This window comes from Castor canadensis, chromosome 17 (assembly GCF_047511655.1).
Source record: "Castor canadensis chromosome 17, mCasCan1.hap1v2, whole genome shotgun sequence".
Classification (NCBI taxonomy): domain Eukaryota; kingdom Metazoa; phylum Chordata; class Mammalia; order Rodentia; family Castoridae; genus Castor; species Castor canadensis.
Window position 1 is genome coordinate 15,164,557 of NC_133402.1, and position 8,054 is coordinate 15,172,610.

Consider the following 8,054-nt stretch of genomic DNA (forward strand, 5'->3'; position numbering starts at 1 on the left):
TCTCAGGCATTGTATAATTTTATCTGTAAATATTTCAGCATGGTTTTTATAAGACAAGGAGTATGTTAAAAACAAAACAAAACAAAACAAAACAGACAAACATAGCCACAATACCCTTATCACGCCTAAACATCCTGCAGTCATTTTCTTTAGATCATCAGATATTCAGTTGGCATTCACACTTCCTCAGTTGTCTCGAATTGTCTTACTGTTTCTTCTTTGCTTTCCCTCCCTCCCTCTCGCTCGCTCCCTTTTTTCTTTTACAATCTGTTTGAATGAGAATGCAAACAAGGACCATATGTTGCAAGTGGTTGAGATGCTTCTTAAGTCTTTTTATCTATAGATTTTTCCCTCTGTCTCTGCTTTTTTTTCTCCTTATAATTTATTTGTTAGAAAAAGTAGGCCATGAAGACTGTGTTTTACATAACCTCCCTGCCATTATCACTCTTTACAAAATTAACAACAATCCTTAATACCATCCAATACCTTGTCTGCAGGCACAGTTCCCTGATTGTGTCATACATGTCTTTAGATGTTTTTCAAGTCAGATCCACACGAGGATCCACTGCACTTGGCTGCAATGTGATGTGAAGGTCCTGAGGCTTTTCCCTTGTTTGTCATTGCTGTCCCCTGCAGAATGTTCCAGAGCCTGCATCCAAAAGACCATACTGAAAACTACTGGGCCCAGCTCCCTTTCCTAGTAAAGATTCTAAATAATTATTGAACGAATGAATGAATGGATATTAAGGAAGAATGAGCTAAGGGAACAAGGGGTCCAAGTACTCCTGGAATGCTGAAACAGTTTCTGTTGGTGTAGAGTACAGAAATGATTTCAGGGTGTGTGTGTGTGTGTGCAGCAAAATGGAAGCGTGTACTAATAAAATGGTGACAATAACTGTACCTGTCCCTTGGGGCTTCTGGAAGGACGTAATGTATTGATTTATGCAAAGTGTTTGGAACTGTGCACTGCACATTGTGAGTCCTCAATAGCGATGACCATGACACTGGTAATGAGTGTCATCAAATGTGGGATGGGGAGCCCCAATAGGGTCTGGATCTGTTTTCAGAGTGTGGGCTCCGACAGGTCTCTCTTGTATTCAGAGCTTAGTTTTTCTATTTCCAAAGGGAAGCCCCTGTGTGTGGGATTGTGTTGCATGACCCTGACCTTAGGATAAAGCTTGGCCCAGATAGGAAGAGTCAGATGATGTCTCTGGGCATGTAGAAGTGGCACTTGGTTTCTTATAACCTCCAGCCCCAATGACACCGTCCAGCTTTCCCCTCCACTCCCACTTTATTTGGGGTCATTTCAGCTACTCCACCTGCCATGCAGGAACCCAGAAAGTCCTACTCCTTGTCCTGTCCTGATTAAGTCAGAAAATGTCTCCCAGGGGCCATCTTGCAAACACAAAAAGACTCAATGCTAATGTCATGTTTTGAAATCCAAACCCTGAAACCTGTCTCCTTACAACTTGGCTGACAAACCCAGTACATCTGCTAGAAGCAATTAAGAAATTACAGCCCGACAGAGGAAAACACGCTGTCAAAGCTAGCTTCTGTGTGCCATTAAATATTCACATTCCACTGATGCTGTGTCACAACACACCGGAGGGACTCTTGGTCCCTGAATCTGGAAACATGAAGTAACGCTAGTCACCAGACACTCCCTGAAGCCTTTTTTGTCAAGAATGAAATCGCTCTGACCCATGTCTCCTGTGGTCTCCCTCCTTGCTAGGTGCTGTACTGTGCTACATTTTATGGAATTAAAAAAAAAATCTTCATAGCTGCTGTAGGAGTGTGGTTGAATTGTTCCATTTTGCAGATGAATAAAATGAGGCTAGGAGAGGTTAAATCACCTGGGCAAGATTTTCCCAGGTTCAGAGCTGGGATTTGAACCCACTTCTGGTCAGAGCTTTTTGTCCTGCCATCAGCATCCTGTTGGGCAGGAAATAACCATCTAACAGGATGCCTTACTTCCAGTTCTTAGCTCTTGCCCAGAAGGAATTAGAAACTGTCGTTTTCTTCTTGTGGTAGGACAGGCCTGCCCCTTCTCAAGCAGCTCCGCTCCACAGATAAGCTCAATACACTGCAAAACAGCATGGTGGATCTATAGGGGGAGAAATCAATGCCCATGGCATGGTGAATGTCTGACGATGTTTCCATGGAGACAGTTCTAATATATGTACATTATCAGGAGAGAGAGAGGCTTTCATTTCAGTTTTTGCTTTGTTTATTTATTTTTGTGGTGTTGGGAATTGAAACTAGGGCCTCACAGATGCTAGGGAAGTGTTCTACTGAGCTACAGCCCCAGCCCTGATTCTCCTGTTTTAAATTCTTCTTTCTTGGAACCCAAGGGCTTGACGGTTTGCTATCCTAAGTCTATAGGTTTGAACTTCTTCCCCCAGTTGTGATTTTTCTCTCTCATCTTTAATATTTTTTATCCTCTGGTTTTCTCTTGGTTTCAGTGTGTTTTGGTAAATAGTATATGTTAAACAGCACACACACACACACACACACACACACACACACACACACACATGAGCATCTCTGTCTTAGAGTACTGGGGTGAGTTCACACATCTTTGACTAATTGCCTGGCAGTATTTAAGCAGTGTAGTGGAACTTTGCCTGAGACCATAAGCTGAAGAATGTGTTTTTGCTTGGACTTTGCTTTTAGGAAAATTATTTCTCTGGCTGTCTGGGGAGGGGCTGGACAGGTGGTGAGCAGTCCTTAGTAGCTGATGGTCTACAAGTACTTTGGGCATCTGTGAGAGAGGAGGTACAATCTTTTTACCTGTACTTCCTCTTTAAAGTGGTTTGAGGTTTTTAAGTTATAAACAAATGGGCTTCCACCTGGCCTTGTTAAAGAAAAAGAAAATACATAGCTACTCGACAGACTACTGTCATGGTCAGCTTGGAGGCATCATTAGTGACATACTGGCTCACTTGGACTTTTAAAGTTTTCATGGTACTGGGGGTTGAACTCAGGCTCCGTGCTTGCTAGGCAAGACCTAAGCCACTTGAGTCATGCCTCCAGCCCTTTTGTTTTAGTTATTTTTCAGACAGTGTCTCAAACTTTTGCCTAGACTAGCCCGGGACTATGATCCTCCTATCTTGACCTCTTGTATAGCTGAGGTTATAGCCATGAACCATAAAACTTTTTTTGTTTGTTGAGATGGTGTCTTGCTAACTTCCCTTCATCCCAGGACTGGCCTCATATTGCAATCCTTCTTTCTCTGCCTCCCAAGTAGCTGGGATTATAAGGTGAATCACCACACTCAGTCCCTTTACCTAGAAATTTTATAGGTTGGAGGATTTGCTCAGGCCAAACCTCAGACTCCCTTACATTCCTCTTTGGCTCACCCTCTGCATTAATTTTGACACCTTTTCCTTTATGAGGAAGGGAGATAAATATGTCTACCTCCACCATTACCTCCGATGTTGAAATCACATCATCAGTTCTCTGGATTATTGCCATAGGCTCCTAACTTGTATCCTGGCTTCCTTGTTGGGCATCTGTTTGCTGTGTAGCAGCCATGGGATGCTAGGATGGCACAAGTCTGAGCTTGTCATTCGTGTTCTGGCTCCTACTTCACCCACCCAGAGTAAAAGTCAAAGTGCTCACAGTGACCATGAAGGCCACATAGGACCCAGTTCTCTGCTCTCTCTGATGACACCTCCATTGCCTTCCCTTTTGCCATGTTGGCCTTCTCTCTGTTCCTGGAACACACCTGCCATCAGGCTCCTACTGCACAGGGCCTTTGCACCTGATATTCTTTCCTCTTGTACTGATGTTTCTCCAAGTAACCTCACACTCCCTCACTGCCTTCAGCACTTTATCCACATGGCCCTTCCACCAACAATGATCTAAAGTTTTAATTCCCTGCCTTCAACATTTCACATCGTTTCCCTCCTTTATTATTTTCTCCATAACACTCATCATTGTCTAAAATTCCATGTACTTACTTTTCTTGCTGATAGACCACACCCACCCCATACTCAGTGTAAGTTCATGAAAGCAGGCTGTGTACCTGTTTCACTAACTGCTCTATCACCGTGCCTGAAACAGTGATTTCTGAATTATGGAATTAATTTGTATCTTTGAATACTTTGATAAACCCTCATTCAGCACACAAATGGGTATAATGAGGCTTTTTGTATGTTATTATTGACAGCTAGGTCCCTTATATGGGGAGCAGGGTAGTCAGTCTGGTCACTGAGTTGTCTTGTGGTGAGTGTATGGGGACTGGCATTAGAATCGGGTGGCTTCCTGAGAGCTCACTGCAGAGTGGGGGACACCTGGATGCAACCAGAGACATAATCAATGTCATTAGACACCGTGGTTACTGTGCAGAGGAAGAATTGAGTGTCCCCAAGTGCAAGTGACACCAAAGGATGGTGACATGTTGAGGAGCATAGGCTTTTGCGTTAGACCTTCTAGGCTCAAATTCTGGCTACATCTCTTACTAGTAAGGTGATGAAATATGGGAAATATTAATGTCTCCAAACTGTAGCTTCTTTCTCTATCAGAAAAACAGGGACAATGACCATAGTGTCCATGAGAGAGAGGCTAAAGAGAGGCTTGTATGGGGGACTGCCCCTCCAATGAAGCTGTCCCCCCAGTACATGTGAGGTGAGGTTATCAGCTGCAGGAGAGGTCGGTCATTGGTGTCAGAGACAAGGGTTTGGCGATTGCATATGGTTTGAGGTACATGGATGGGAGCCACACATGTTGGGAACTGCAACATTAAATTCCCAGAACTAGAAACTTCCAGAGTTTGAATCACCCAGCCTCCAACTCTGGCTGTAGGCAGAGGATCTGTATTTGGGATGTGAACTCTGACTGGTCTTCCTTTTATTAGGAGCTGGTTTTTCCATTTCCAATGGGGAACCTCTGTGGGTAGGATTGTGTTGCATGACCTTGACCTTAAGATAAACCTAATTATACTCAGCCAGATGGGAAGAGTCAGACTGTGTCTCTGGGAATGTAGAGGTGGGACTTAATTTCTGTTGACACTTAAGTTGGGAGGACATGTGACTTCAGGAACTGTGGGAGCAGTCATGTTCAGTCATGTGAACTAAAAAGAAAGAAAAAGAAGGAGGAGAAGGAGAAGAAGAAAGAGGAGGAGGAGGAGGAAAGAGGAGAAGGGGAAGGGAAGAGAGAATATGAATTGTCACTTGGTGGTGGTGTTGGGGACACCACTGTCTCTCTTCTCCAAGTGTTTTCACACCTTCTCTTTCTGTCATCTTGGGAGCAAAGCTGCTTCCTGTCGCAATAGCCCCCAAGGTCAAATCTTTCCTTTCTACCTCTCATGGCCATTAGTGTGGAGGTCAGTGGCTCGGGGACCTTGTTCAGAGGAAGTGGCAAAGAAGCTTGAACTTACTAAAAGGTACTAGGGCTCCTTGAAGACAGGACTGATCCCTGGTCTGGGGCAGGAGCTGAGCACAATGAACCTGGAGTGTCTTGTCATCCTAGGAAGCCAGGAAATAGCACAAGAGCACTGGGGGCCATCAGAGGGACTTGGGAGCCAAAGACAAAACAATTTCAGCATCAAAAGGAACAGAACTGCAAGGGTCTGACAATGCTGTTAATATGAACTCATCAGGAGTTGATGAGGTACTCACCACCACAGCAACCAAGTGCACAGGTCCCCTTGCACAGTGGCAGCTTATCAATGCTTTATGTTGAAAGTGGTAACAAAGGGAGAGGAGCGAGCATTTTAGAATAAATGACTACTTTCCGTAAACAAACTGCCTGTCAAGGTAACCAGATCGCTGAAAGGCATGCTAATCTTTGTAGGCATTGTATCTAGTAAGAAAAGAAGGTTTGGTAGAATTTTACTATTTTAAAATCTACTAAACGGAAGGATTTAGGAAGTGATTGCTGGCGGTTGCTGATGTCAGAGGCAATGCCCTCCTGACAGAGGTGTGTCCCTAACCATGGAATAGTAAACCACAGAACCAGACTTGGATCCACCTTGCAAATGTAACTTCCACAAGTACAGTAGACAGATGGGAATGCTAAACTCGTCTACAGGGACATCCAGTAATTCAGACTGTGGGGAACTCTACAGGACCTCACTTCTTTCTTTCTTTTGGGGGGGGGGCTCGGTGCTGGGGTTTGAACTCAGGGCCTTGCACTTGCTAGGCAAGTGTTCTACCACTTGAGTCATTCCACCAGTCCTTTTTGCTTTATGACTTAAAAAAAAATAGGGTCTTGCTTTTATGCCTGAGCTGGCTTGGACTGAAATCCTCCTATTTTACACTTCCTGTATAGCTGAGATAACAGGTGCCCCACAATTCCCAACTTTTACAGATTGAGATGGGATCTCATGAACTTTTTGGCTGGGTTAGCTACAAACTGTGTGTAAAACCTCATGGCACCTGATGGTAGTGGTGGGAGAGGGTGTCAACAAGTGAGTCACTTCAGTGCATTTATTTTTCTTTGTATATCTCAGGACTGATAATGACTTATTTGTAATGAAGAGGACTTCTGGTTGGTTTCCATCATTCCCTGTCTTGGGGAGGGGCATTGAAGCAGCCCCCCTTGTGCTGTGATCACACACCCCTATGACTTCATCATTTGTCCTAGGAGCCATGAAATGGAAACCCATGGGACTTCAGACTTGCTCTCTGGCACACACGATGTTTTAAAATTGGGAAATTTCACAGTTCATTTGAAAAGTCAAAAGGTCTGGCTGTCCTGGGCCCACATTTACATGGGGGAACGGTGGCTGGGGTCGAGCTATGGATGCTTCCCACAGACAGGGGAAAAGTCTACATTTTTCCACAGGCCCCACTGCTCTCAATCATCTCACTTACCCACACCCACTTCACTGTTTAGACCTGGTAAGTCCCTGTAGATTTGTTGGTGGAGGTTGTAAAGCATGGTTCCTAAGTTTTTAAACAGTCAGATAAGCTGAGGTCCATGTCCCCTCCCACTGCACCTCAGGGGGCTTGTGACTGCTTAGACCAATAGAGTACAGCAAAGGTGACACAAAGTGACTTTAGACACTAGGTCAACAAAAGGCCAGGGCTTCTGCCTTGTTGTCTTGGATAACAACCAAGCAACACCTTCCTTGTTGCTTTGGGGGCGGCTGCCATGTAAAAATCTACCCAGAACATGCTATGCTGGAGCAGCCAGCTCAGGTGTTCCTGTGAACACCTAGTTAGGCCCAGCTAGCATCTGACTGCAACTGCATGTGAGACTTGAATTTTTGGCCCACAAAATCATGAGCAAAACGAAGGGGTGGTTGTTTTATGCTATTAAACTTGGTATGGTTTATGACAGCCAGCAAAGATATATGGACCCAGGATCCCTGTTTGGTATGTTGGCAAGTCATCATACTTACAGATGGTACAGCAGACGGTGAGGTGAATCTTTCTCTCCAGTGAAAGTGAACCTTTTCATTTATTCAATCAGTAAATAGTTACTGAATGTCTACTATGTGCTAGACACTGTGCTGGAATTTTGACACTGGATCAAACAGTCCAAAATCTTTGCACCCAAGAAGCTTAGATTCCCTATGGGGAACATTAATAATTACAAATGAAGAAATGTATAGAGTGTATCAGATTTTGATAAAGATTATGGAGAAAAATGCAGCAGGGGAAGAAAAGAGTGTGAGGCAGGGATCGGGTTCTAGGACTCATTGGTGCCACCAAAGTATCTTATTTAAGTAGAATAGCAGCAACAAGAACAATAATAGTAAGAGATGATCATCAAATGTCTCCTGCCTATTGCTTTTTTTTTTTTTTTCAGTACTGGGGCTTGAACTCAGGGCCTCATGCTTGGTAGGCACGGGCTCCACCTCTTGAGCTACTCTGCCAGCCCTGTCTTTTGCCTTTTATATGCATTCATCAGTGTAGATTTCACAACCCTGAGGGGTAGACATGATTTATTCCTATTTCACAGATGAGGAAACTGGCTTACAGAGGAGACATCTTGCTGGTATTGATGATGTGGGGATGGACAATCAGGATCGTCTGGCTCCTGCACACCACTTTTCTCTAAAGTGGTTCTTCCTAGAGCTCTGTGATCTGAGTGGTAAATCAGAA